This window comes from Pleurodeles waltl, chromosome 8 (genome assembly GCF_031143425.1).
Source record: "Pleurodeles waltl isolate 20211129_DDA chromosome 8, aPleWal1.hap1.20221129, whole genome shotgun sequence".
Taxonomy (NCBI): Eukaryota; Metazoa; Chordata; class Amphibia; order Caudata; family Salamandridae; genus Pleurodeles; species Pleurodeles waltl.
In genome coordinates, this window is record NC_090447.1 from 1,383,835,061 (window position 1) to 1,383,847,161 (window position 12,101).

Consider the following 12,101-nt stretch of genomic DNA (forward strand, 5'->3'; position numbering starts at 1 on the left):
ATCAGTAAGTGCCCTCTCATCGCTGTGTGTTATGCCCCCCCCACTCCAGCAGATCTCGCAGCCAGGCAGAAGTCGCAGGGGTCGCAGCGCTCATCCAACCAATCGCTACTCTATGCTTGGCCAATACTAACGCTAACTGTACCATCCTATAAACAACCCCTCTACCACGCGGCCTACGCACCACACCCAGAAGACAAGACAGCGGAGTGACCTCCAATTCAAGCTCAGTAGCCTCGGCAATCGCCGCCATCACTTCCTGCCAGAATACATGAACAGCACTACAGGGCCAAGCCGTATGCAGAAATGAAGCACCAAGCTCACGACATCGAGGACAACAAGCACCTTGACCTTGGTCTATCTAATTGAGCTTATGGGGGTGATATATGTTCTGTGCAAAAAATTGAAATGCAATAGTTTAAACCTATTATTACAGGAACACCATTCAGACCAATGAGAAGGCCGCATCCCAATCAGCATCCTCAATGGGCAGCCCCAAATCAACTTCCCACGCCTTACGTCCCGTGCTTATCACAGCCGGTTGATCCTCCAGCAGCGCCCTATAGAACCGCGTGACTAGGTGCGTATACTCGCCCCAATTAAGAAGGCCATTCAAAACAGAGGAGGCCTTAGGGGCCATAGGGAAACCGTCCCAGATTTCACGGGTCACGCTTTCAATTTTTGCATATTGCAGAAACTGGCCAGAGCCCAATGCAAACAGATCCTGAGCATCAGGGAATGAAAGAAATTCACCATTAGGGTACAGATCACTGACCACCTCACAACCACCCAACCGCCAGGGCGCCATTGACATTGTCCTGGCCATATCCCGGAACAGTGACAGATCCCATATCCTTAATTCCCTATCGTCAGAGCACCTGTTTAACCACCTGTTCCGAGATCCCAGTAGTAGTCCTCACCAACTAAGGCGCTGTGGGATCAGATCTGCCCCCAGACATGAGAATGTACGCCAGAGACTGCCCATCACACCGATCGACATATAACCTCTTTTCCTAATTATCAACCTCTGACATTCATTTCGTTGCACACTGTAGTTGCGCTGCATAATAATAATATCTGATGTTGGGTATCGCCAGACCCCCCCGCCCTCAGTTCATTCTGCAGGACAGACAGGGCCATCCTACTTTGCCTGCCCGCCCATACTAGAGAAATCAACAGGCTATCCAAGCGATGGTTCACCAGCGCTCATCGGCGAACCGGCTGCATCTCCACTCACCTCCAATCTCGCTGTTCGCTGCAGGAGAACCACAGAGGTAGTATACTGTTTCATAGTGTTGCCCTATGAAGCATACGTCGGATTGTGATGCCCCATGTTGCCTCACACAAGGTTCAAATGCAACTGGCCGCCTCCCGCAGAGTCCTGACAACGAAGCACCACAAAAATAGTATTCACAGCACTCCCCTCCTTGACAGGTCAGTGTCCAGCCAAACTAGAAGATCAGATGGCTGCCAGTCTCTCCAGCAGTTGCGGATCAAACAGGTAACACTCACCAGCAAAGTCAGTATAGGGACCATAGCACAGAGGAAGCCATGGAGAGTGAAGAGACAGATAAGCCAGCACACCTCTGCCAGGATGTCCAGAAGTGTCTCCAGGGACCCTCGCTGTGACACCCGCCACCCCTCAGCACGGCTCCACAGGCCCAAACGCCCAGGAAGGCAGCCCGTCACTCCAGGGCCTCAGGGGGACATAGCGGCACATGACCCGGACGGCTGTCCCTCGAGCCCGCAGCCACACCACAGGCGCAGCAGCAGGACAAGCCTCTCGGGCCACAGGCCAGCCCGTAAGCAAGCCCAGAGGGCCGGCCTCCTGTCCCGGCCCCGATCCTCACGTAATCGGGGAGGGATGTCCACACCGCTCCAGCCCCCCACGACCACTCCGCGCACTCCTAGCACGGAAAAGAGCCACGCGGCCCACACAGCTCCAGCGTGGCCCGGCAGGATCACGTGAGCGCCGCCTTCTCTGCACCAATGAACCCTGGAATCAGGTTCCAGACGCGCCTGGGTCCACCAGATGTTCTCCATATCCAAAAATCGCCCCTCCCAGCCCACGGGGAGCCTCAGGAGCGCTGCAGGATTTTGCCGGGGACATGAGCACACTAGAAGCGCGTCCCGTCGGCCATGTTCCTTGGCCACGCCTCTCAACAAGCACAAATTAAGCACTGCCATAGGGGCATATTTAAGATGCCCTAGTGCCATTCTAATGCCACATTAGTGTCATTTAGTTACAATAATGTGGCTTTAGAAGGGCAAAAACGCTGTGCCATATTTACAAAAGCCTCATTTTAATGCCTGCTCGGAGCAGGCATTAAAATGAGGCTTCCATTGGTTACAATGGGCCTCTGGGTGCTTTGCAAGATTAGCTTCAAAATTGTTGCTGCTAATCCTGCAAAGCGCTGGACTAACGTAAAAAGATTCTGACGCTAGTCCCCTAACTACTGCCATGGTGCACCGTATTTTAAATATGACGCACACATGTTGGCATTAGGGGTGCGCTAATGGGTGCAAGAAAAGTGGCGGTGCAATGTGTGCAGCACCACTTTTCCTAAATATGCCCCATAGTTCTGTTTTTTGCAGCAGGCATATTAACCCTATTAGCTACTTTATTTTGAGTCAAAGCTGCCACTAGGTAAAACTCCCATCTCGCTCTCTCTAGCAGGAACATTAATCACAAGAAGTCACTTGACATTGTAATTGATTTTTGAAGGCTAAAAGCGCAAGGGACTTTTCAGCAGGTGCTTTTAAATCACAAGTTTCGGAAGTTATTGCTAAACACAGCACTCCGCTCGCACCGCCCAAAAGCCGGCCATGCATACAAATATTACAATGTAAAAAGGAACATAGAACATGACATTGAGCTCTAAAGCCCATTGTTAAAACTTAAAATTTTTATCTCTGGGAAATAGGACATGTGAAAGAACAGAACAAAACAATTTCCTCTGTGCAATTCACACAGGATGTTTAATAAACTAGGCTTGCAAAACCTTTCAGTGAAATCAGCAACATTTGAACATCCTGCTTCTAGAAATATACTAAAACTTAGCATTTATTATTTCACATAGAGCTCGTTGTGGTGGACACCATGTCAATCACTTTGAAAGCTGCACGTTTTCAGTTCGGCCTTTTATTTCACGTTACTTCACATTATGTTTTAGTGACTTAATTTTTATTAATAATGTTTGTTCTCTAACAAGAGGACCGAGCAAACAATAGGAATCGTCAGCCCACACTGCCTGGACTATTAGGTTGATTGATGCATGACTGTCGCTTGCAGCAATGCTGTAGCTCTCTGCATGTCTGGTGCTACCGGGGTGTACAACCATCTATGCTTTACAACATTATTCATGTGGGCCGATGCTCGTTGGATTAAGACCCATACCAGTCATTAGCCTGCCTCCAGTTATATCTATGCATGGTACACTCTTGCCGATTGCTTGAGTCCTTTCTTTCTGACAAAAACCTCAATAAGGAAAAAAACAAGTTTGCAGGCAAAGCTTGAATAATCCACCCACAAGTTCAACTTTAGGACCAGTTCAGACAGTTGCTACTCAGACCTGTCCAGCCATAGTCTTTGTTTCACAGTGTAAGTAGGAATGTGGGGTGAGCTGTGAGTATACAAACTGGAGAGATCCAAATAAAAGGCAAAAAAGAAAGGAAGGAAGAGGCTTCGCCAAATAACCGCTGCTCAGCCTAATGAGGGTAACTCTTCCAGGAAACATTAGAGCAGGAAAGGCAGGGGTTTTTCCTATGCTCTGACACCTGTCCTCCACACTCTAGAGTTTGATCTACCACAAAGGGCCTCAGAAATGTTTTAGAGAAGCTCTGCAATTCAGAGTGCATTCAGGGCTCTTTTCAACCTCCATCTTACTACCACTCTAGTTCAGCAAAACAAAATGGATTCCTGGGTTGCCACAGTCACACAAAACATACCCCTTAATATATTGGAGAGATCAGAGGGTGCCAGAGAGCTAGTCTACAAGATGGCTGCCACCGTGTGAGGCTCCGCCGGCCAAGAGGAGATTCCAGCATTAGTCTATGCTAATTACCTGGCATTATGCTTGGATTTAGGTTGGGTGTGATGCCCGTGGGGTTGTGCCATTTGTTAAATAGTATTTTGATGGCTGTAGGGATGATGAAGATGACTGCAAAGATTGCAGCCTCCTACAAGTGAGCTTGGAAAGATCCCATGCGGGCCTACACAAGCCTGTCTGGAAGAGCACCACTGCTCCAGATGATCCTTCAAGAACAGAGTGTGCTGGTTCAGGGGGCTGGGCGGTGGATCAGACAGGAGGTGATGATCAGCTGCTGTCGCCATCTCAGAGGAGCAGAGGGCTGTGAGAGGGCGACTTTTGCACGTAGTGACTGGAGGTGCCCCCTCAGCAATTCAGGGCAATGGGCTGAACATGAAAGGGCGCATATGATAGCAGGTGAGCCCAGAGTGGAGACTCACATGACTCCTTGTTGATTCTTGACAGCTGTTGGATGTTGTGCAGGGAGTGTGCCTCAACTCCCATCGGGGCTTAGGCGTAGAACTAAGTCCCGACGGGGATGAGGCTGCCTTCCCTCCTGCCCTTTCTTGCTACCACTCCCAGTGTAATCCCCGTTGTGCTGCCAGTCCCAAATGGATCTGGACATGCCCGTGCCACTTAGGACATACATCAAACATACAAAATGTGTTGGAGAAATGCTTGCAATTTGTCTGTCGCTTCGCGTAGCATCCCAACCCATCATTCTTTTGCTCACCATCCCATTTCAGTTTAGACCCAGCTATATGCAAACAAATCTTAGCCCTACTGCAATAGGGATGTCCTACCTGAACTGGACACAAGCAACCGAAGAAGTCTTTGCCCTGATTAGGACACATCCGTAGGGCCTTGCTTGTTCCAGTGGCACAAACTAGGTCAACCTTGAAATTTTGCAAACCAGACATCCATCCAAGTTCCTAAAAATAACTTTGGGTTGATGCACTTATTGTTTCACAAATTAAGCACTGACTAAATACACCAGCATGTTTATGTTACTAGCACAGCTCCGTCGCTCGTGTACCTCTCGAATTCTTACAGTTCAGTCTAGCAGAGGCTTGTGCTGTGCATGTCCTCATTTCCATTCTGACCTCATTTTCCTTCTAATCCCTTCTTGTCTCAGTTGTCTAGAAGTCTCCGAGTCCCCCCTCAGTTCAGCCAGGCACTGGCTCAGCTACCGCAGACTCCTCTCCAGCCTGGATCCCAACAGGCTGTAAATGCGCCCTTTTCATCCCTTTACCCCGCGTGTCCTTTGACCCCCTGCGCTGAGTGACCTGCTACTTTTCGTTGCCAAAGCCCCGTGAAGAGTCACACACAACATCCAACAGCGCTGCGGTTTCTGACATTCCTGAGCTGTGCATTGTTCAGTGAGTCACTCAGCAGGTACCAGCATCGCCTGCTGAGACGCTGCATTGAACTGCTTCAGTGTTCTTAGAAACGAGCAGGATTTCTAAGGGAGATTACTGTAAAAAATAACTCCTTTCTCGGGTCACGGCCCATCTCATTCTTGCTTACATTGTAGCAAGTAACTTTACACCCAAATGAGAGTTTTGGCCTGAATGTATCACATTTTCCCACTTGCAGTTCAGTCCTGCATCACGCCTTCTTGCACATTTTCTATTGTTTGAGTAAAGAGTTTGGGCTACTGTTATATATGGGTTATGGTGTTTAAAAATCAATTAAATGTAATGTAGCGTTACTGTCAGTTATAAAAAATAAACTTTAATTAATTTCATAACCAAGCATCTTCCTGGATGCTCCGAAAGAGTGCTTCAAACTTGGCTTTTCTCAGTCTTTGAGTTTTAGGTCTTCTCTTCCCCGCCAGCGCAATGGAACTCCCCCTCGTAAATTGATTAATTAATTCATTATATGTAACATTTGTTAGGGTAAGGATTAGAATTATGGTTATGCTAAGAGATCCTTAATTAATCCAAAATAATTACATATACATTACCTTATTTTATACAAACAATTATATATATTTCACTGTAAATGGATAATATAATGGTTAGCAAATCAACTTGAATTTAACGTAATTTAATTTAAATTAATACAATATATAATGAATACAAACAATTAGAAGTTTAAGCTTAAAAGTGCTTTAGGTTACCATTAGGGTAAAAGTAATTACATATTATAATCATGAATTCAATTAAGTTGAAAAGGATTCTTAAATTAACTGAAAATGTATTATTGGTAAAGTATACAATTAAGGTTCTGTTTAGGGTTAGATTTAGGGTTAAGTATTAGTGACAAGGTAAAGATGAAAAAGAGGAGATAGTGTTTTGGTAAATTCAATTTTAATGTTAAAAATGAACTGACGAGGGAAAGGATAATGCAAGGCTTGAAGTAATGGTAGAAGAGTTATTGACAGGACAGGTAGTGGCATTTATTTTTTCACTGGCCAGGGGTTGTATATAAGTATAATTCCATCTTGTGTGCTTAATATGTAACTTGGAAATCAAGCAAGAGTTTCCTCACCAAATCCCATACATCATAGCACCTGAAACAGATAATCTCAGCCCAGTGTATTGAAATTCTTCTCAGTGTTGTTAGAAGCCAGAGCAATGTCAATTGCCTCTGTAAATACCCTATCCAAAATATGGAATGGAATGCAGATGGAAGTACATGTACCCCTGCCCATTCAAAACCATCCGGGTCTGACTGAATAAGAGCAGGTATGACCTGTCTTCTTCTCAGGGATAGTTTACCTAATGTATTTCATGTGTAGCTTCATTTATTGTGGAGTAAAAAGACTCTTGTTCGTAATACCAGGTACATGTCATGTAATCTTGGCGCAAATGCTATGAATGAAAGTGGTGTAAAATTCAATGGCTAAGCTGTCACTGCCAGGCTTCTTCTATTTTCTGCAACACAAGTGGCGCATCAACTGATTTCCTCATGTCTGAGGGTAATGTGATTAGCAGTGCTCTTCAGACGCAGTCACACATCAAGTTACGGTGCAAGCTGTGAGGTTGTGGATACAGCAAAACAAAATAATCATAAAAAACAGCATTACTGTATTCTTATAGAGAGTGTTGATATGCATAAAAACAATGTCAATGTATGCTATGATATGTGCCAGTATAATAACGAACACGCATTGCTATTGTTGATTCCACCCAACATGACCTCCCTGTCAACCTGAGCCAGAAGTATGTGGTCAGACAGGCCCTGCGACCCAAGTCTGCAGCAACGTATTGACAGATCACAGGTGGAGTGACAGGTAGCCCATAGACAAACGCGCAAAACAGTAAAGACCCAGATAGATTCCCCAGATAGGCAGCAACACCACAAAGATCCTAGGAAATTGGCACCCAATAAAACACATTTGGTTGGAGGGGTACATGTTCATAAAACACTATAAAGATAGATGCCACATGAGGTTAGGAATACACAGCCAATCAGACCACAGCACACACACTACACAAGGTGATCACGCACTCCCCATGCCGGACATCCAGTCATGTTACCTACTGGCCCACAGTATGTCCAGGCAGGGTTGAGACCCACCTGCACACCTTATCTGATGGTCAGATTTATGGCCTTGTGACTAGGTTTGGATTCGTTTTTCAAAGAATGTATTCAGTCATTTTATTGCACCTGAAGACAATGTATAAAAAGATCTCAAATCTCTGTAACTTTGAGAGACAGTCATCAGGCGGCGACTCTGTACTGTGCTCTCCCGGTCATTGCGTTTAATTAAACGGAATGTTTCTGCTTTGCCAAACGCCTCTTGTCTTTCATTTATTTAAGGTAAATCTGCATTCGACCAACAAGAGAATACTGATGCCCCCTTTTCTAATCTAAATGTAGCAACTGGGGAGTGTTGAACATCAAATCAGGCTAATCTAGCCAACAAGGACCACCCTTGCCAACCTTTGTATGTTGTCTAGTAATGTATTCTTGATAATCAAAGTTATTAATCCTGTCTTGAAGTTCAGCATGTGTTCTTTTTCTCAGAAAGGTTGGCACCCAACACAGAATCAGTTACCATCCATCACTCCACATGAGGCGTATTGATATCAAAAGCCGCCAAATCTTTGCGTAGCGCCGCACAGACCTCAGATGTGGTGTTTATGCAGACCCTTCTCACTACAGCTCTGAACACTTGTAATTCTCCCTGTACTTTATCAACTGATACCGTATCATCTCAAAAGTAAGATTTAATGCAATGTTTCTGCCTGCACAGGCGAACTCTGGTAACATATCTGGCCAGGCTGGCCGTATTCCCCTACAAAAGCTGCAGGTAAGCTACTGGGTGTCAGCAAACTAACAAGCTGTGCAGTTTGGCTCTGGATCTACTTAACAGTTGGACTTAGCTACGGAGGCCTGCATCTATCTATGGACTAATCCACTATACAGATAAAGTCACCATGCAACCGTGAAAAGGTGTGGCGATAAACTATCTAAAATCGCAGCTTGTGTTGTAGGTTTAAATACATAGTGTCACAAACATATCTCCATCTAACATCCCTTAAATCTACCTTTGTCATCCTTACCCTCATATCTAAGGATGAAGGGTTCTCCTGGCTTAATATCAAAACACTCCTCGCAAATGCAGAGTATGTTGTAATATTCCTGACCTCTCCAACTGTTTTTCCAGAGAAATGTATTTCTGGTTGCACAGAGGTATGCACCCCTCCTTTCCATACATCATATGACGTTTAGGTAAATTCCCAAGTTCCCTAACATTTCAGGACAAAACGGTGTATCTAGGTACTGCTGTCTAGATAATGTGCAGTCATCAAGCTTATTCCACCACCCCACGGGTCCCACCATCAACCACACTCCACGCTAGGCATCCACTGTGCATTCCACGAAATGGCACTACTGATAACCAGGCATTTCAACTCTGCATATTGGTGTAAAGATGTAAGTTTCAATACTCAGGAGATTCACCTGGAACTCCTAACTCAATAGCCGACCCACCCCAGCGTAGATGGAAAGCAGTACCTCCTGATAACCAGTCACTAAAGCAGAAACATAGGTCTAAATATAGGCTTGCTGGTTTTGTATTCCTTCCTTAACATTAGCAATATTATGCAACATCATCAGCGGTTCTGGGGGTAATGTAAGGCAATCTCTTCCCAATGGCCCAAATGTTCTATGTTGCAAAAGCAGTATAATGGTGCGCTGAGTTCTGGCTGCTTATTTCGAATATCACTGTCAGCCTCTCCATTCTCATAACATTGCCCATGGTACATTGTGACCGTGGACTGTACCTACATCTTCTGTGTTGGGTTCGAAAGCTCCTGTGCTCAGACCTGCTTATGACTGCCAAGTTTACCACCCATTTATTGGAATCTGGTAAAAAAGGATTTATAGCCTCGCAGGAAAAGGTTGCGTGTGTCTGAGGTCAACATTCTGGAGTCTAACCTTGACCTCTAGGAAGCAGCTCCACTGCTGCTGCTCAGCTGTTTAGCAATCGGGAAACAAAAACACTTTCCACCTAGAAGGTTCTGCTTTGCAGCACGTCCCGAAGAAGCAAGTTGGAATCCTTCAGGTAAATTAGATGTGTCAACACCAGCCAAGGAGGTGTCATAGGTGCCTTAGGGTTGTCAGTGGCCCTGTGGGGCCCTGCTCAGGCATGAAAAACCTGGAAAGATCGTTCTGGGTAATTACTTTTCTGAAACAATCCTCCAGAAATAATTCCAGTCTCCTGTCCCCTCTGCTTCCTCGAACAGGCCTCACAGTCTCACATTATTCCCAGGGGAGTAGATTGGTCAGTAAGACAGGGGGAGAGGGGGGACGTGGTGTGAGCTTCAGATTTTTCCAACAATCACACTGGCATATAATGTTAAAAAAATATTATAGGGGAGCAGGGCGCATGAGAGGGGCTTAAGGGGCAGTGCAAAGGGCGAGGAATGCAGATTGGTAGGGACTAAGTGAGTAGTAAGTATGTGTGGGAAAACAATATTTTGCAAACTTACTAACATTTGTGAACAGTTTCAAAGCAGAGAACGGTCTGTGTGTATGCCAACATTTGTTGTGAAATCCAACAGACACCTCCTCATACCCGACTGAAAGCATCTGTACCCAAATATTTACCAGAAAGTACATTTATTAGGAGGAGTGTAACACCCCAAATTCCCTTGAATTATATTTTGCATTTTCCACGGTAACCTAGGGACCAAATAATTTCTGCCATTTCAGTAACATGCGCTAACAGAACCTCAACATCTGACTGCAGATTCTTCAACTGGCCTTCATTCACTGTATATTTTGGTTATGGTCTGCCCATAAAATCCCTAAATCCAATCAATCTTGTTTTCCTGTGCCTTTCCAGGGTCTTTAATGGTGTTAAGTGTAATGTCTTGGTTATCCGAAGAAGCCAGAGTGACCAACACCTTTACAGGTACTGACAGTGACTTGGGACTTTTGTGCTTGCATGGCAGCCAAACGCAAAGCTGGTGCCTGGAGGTGAAACTATAACTTGAGCTGTTTTGGCTTGTCCATTGTTTTTCAGATTAGGTCAGGGACTCTGATCCAAGTCCCAATTCTGTGTAGTCAAAGTCTAAGGTAATGTATAATGCCGAGGGAAAAAGTACAACCATCGAGGAGATGTGAGACACACCAATCTCAAGCTCAGTGAGAGAGCAAAGACATTTCATGCAACTGTTTACAATCAACGAGTTGCTTGGCTGTTCTGCTCGCACAGCAATGCACGTTCCCTTCGGCAAAACTAATTTGTAGCATGAATGTCCAGTGTTGAGCCTTCACTTCCATTTATGGAACTGCATTGCCACAGCACATTCCCCTCAGTCACAATTTATCCCAATGCCGAAGAGGGTGTGAAGAAGGGGAAGCGAGGAACCTGATGTCCACAAGGCAGGAGAGTCCAGTCAAGCTTGCTAGGGAGCACAACAGCCTTCTCTCTGCACCCCAGAAGAGTGCCAGAATGCACTGTGTACTCTGGATCCAAAGGGAGATGTGCAGTCTTGCATCTCTCACTGCCTTCACTAATGACCACATACAACAAGGATACGGGGCCAATGGGAGAAGTGGAAATGTGGGAATGAGATGCGAAAGCATTGGGTACCACCACTCTGACTTGTCACTCTGCTGGACACTGATGGCTGCTAGTCAAAGTGGGTATCTAAAGGCAGATCTTATCTTAGTCACCTGCCATGCAGTTCTGCATATATCAGTGAAAAAGAGCATGCACTAATTGTGTCTCAGTATAACCAACTCTCTGTGCTCTTCGTAGAAAGCTGATATTTGTGAAACTTCAGCATAACAGACAAGTATCTTTATATATATTCATCCACTTCATCCATATTGGTTAGATAACTACCCCAACATTCAGAACTATGCGCTCATTGATGAAAATAAGCTTTGTTTTCAAGTTGATTCTTGAGCCACCAGAAAGTAATAGTAACAGCCAGGTGTTAATATTATTATTATATAAATCAATGCGTTCTCAGAACTATTTATCACTTGATAGAGTGGGCATACCTACTCAGCTACAGCAGTCCCAAAGAGACCATTACTGCAGCCTGGTGCCTTCTTAGGGTGAGGGTCGTGGGGCAAACTGAGTCAATTATTCTGCAGTCGAGTGTCACAGTATCTTGGTCTCCCTCATGCTGGATCTGCAGTGGGTTGCTAACTCTAACAAGGTGTTTGATCATCTCTGGATTCAATAATAATGTAGAATAGCTGTTTATAGGGGAATTTTGCAGTAAAGCCTAGAAGAGATGCGTGGATGGCATCAGGGCAGCAGTGTGAAGCAAGATGGTGCGTTGTGCGGGGTCCACGGGCTACGGTGCAGGCAACGGTGTCGTTGTCAGCAGGAGCGGCGTCATAGTGGGTGCCCAGGCTCAGGTGTGAGCAGGCGATGACGGAGTGCAGGGCCTACAAGCCGCAGTGCGAGCAGTGGCTCGGTGAAGTCGGCCGATAACGCCGTTGGTGAGACCAGAGTCGCGCTGCAAAGCAGGGCAGTGCAACTCCGTGCGGCGTCAGAAGGTCATGGTGCAGACCAGCGGCGTCGTTGATGGCGTTGCAGTGGTATTTCTTTTTTTACAGCACAGAACACACAGTTCCCAGTGCTGGAGGTCAAGGAAA